We start from the raw sequence: 1,833 nt of genomic DNA, 5'->3' as shown, positions 1-1,833 counted from the left end.
TTGGATTTGTGAATCAAGTATTCACTTTATTTATGACAACAAAACATGCACATGTCAGATTTGAATAAACTATGTGGTTAAATTCTGAAAATTTTAAATTTTTAAATAGGTAGAGCTGGGTTTTCACACAGACTCTTCAGTAACACTGGGGTGGGGGGCGGGGGGGAGCCAAAATAATTAAATACATTATATTGGCTTTTTTGAAATTGAGACCAATTATTCTAATTATGAATTGTGCAATATAACACTGTTGCTATTTTAATAAATTCTTCTGTACTATTTCCTATAACTTCTGGGAAAGTTATGGCTCTTCAGCTGTTCTTATACAGGTAGTCCTCAACTTAAGACCACAATTGAGCCCAAAATTTATGTTGCTAAGTGAAGCATTTGTTAAGTGAGTTTTGCCCCATTTCAGGACCTTTCTTGCCACAGTTGTTGAGTGAATCATTGTAGTTGTTAAATTAGTAACACAGTTTTTAAATAAAAGGGGCTTCCCCCTTTAGTTGTCAGAAGAGTGCAAAAGATGATCACAGGACTCTACGACACAGCAGTGATCATAAATACAAGTCAGTTGCCAAGCGCCTGAAGTTTGAACACGTGTCCATGGGATGCTGCAATGGTCATAAGTGTGAAAAATAGTCATAAGTCACTTTTTTCAGTGCTGTTGTAACTTTGAATGGTTACTAAATGAACTGATGTAAGTCAAGGACTACCTGTATTGTAGTTCCTAACATCCTTTAAATGATGACTATGCTTGAAAAGGCTGCTGGGAGTTATAGTTCATCAATAGCTAAAAGATACAGCTTCATCAGCCTTGATTTAACATCTCTAGTGATGAATATAACCCCTGCCCCATATTAGCTCTTAAAATAATTTTGATCATATTTTAGATTTATAGTAGATATACTTGATGTTAAAATTTTAATGTGAACTTAATGCACTTTGTTGCAGTGCATAGCTTGATGTTTTTTTTTCTAAAGATGAAAGTCTACTGAATAGTATTACTAATGTAGAAGTTTTCCATAGGTAAGCAGGTATGGAGAATGCTAATATGTATATAGCTGTATTTTTATATTTTTTTAATAAAATGAATAGCAATGATGTTTCTAAAATAGACTGAATAAACAGTTCTTTACAAACCTGCCTTTGAGTAGTTTTTTTACATAATAAATTAATGCAAACAATTTAATACAAGATTAATATCCAGTTTAGTCATTCTACAGCAAAACAGTCACTGTTGTTAAATCAAATTGCCTCTTATCCCTGCTATTACCAATACTAATGTACATGTGCACATATATCCAAGCTATTCAGACCATTCCTTTTTAGAATAACCAATGTTATGCAGAAGACAAAAAAGAAATAATAAAGAATGAAAGGTACTGGATGTAAAAAGGAATTTTATCTAAAACTAGCTTACACCAATATCATTGCAACCATCTTTGCTTCTACAGTATTCATATACTGCTTCTTTCTAAATTTTTCAACTCTTTCATTTTCTCATCAACTCCATCCAAACACAATTTTCTCAGCCTTCTTTCCTCTCAAGTCTATGCACACTTCCTTCATATATTGGTTTTCCTGCGCAGCTCTTTCAGTAGGAACAAGTCTTTCCAATGAATCAGAATCATAAGAGTTGGAAGACCTTGGAGGTCTTCTAGTCCAACCCCTCTGCTCAAGCAGGAAAGCATTTCAGACTATGATGTATTTTTTTTACTGGTATTCATAGAAGCACGCTACATATAGGTTGGAAAGTGTCTCCCAGGGTGCTAACAAATATTGCTGTGGAATGTGGAGTTGCAAGATCCTAGATTCAGTGCCATGTTTCACCCC

The sequence above is a fragment of the Vipera berus genome (genome assembly GCF_964194415.1).
Source record: "Vipera berus genome assembly, chromosome: 1".
Lineage (NCBI taxonomy): Eukaryota > Metazoa > Chordata > Lepidosauria > Squamata > Viperidae > Vipera > Vipera berus.
The sequence above is the reverse complement of the archived record's forward strand: the minus strand, read 5'-3'. Positions refer to the sequence as shown.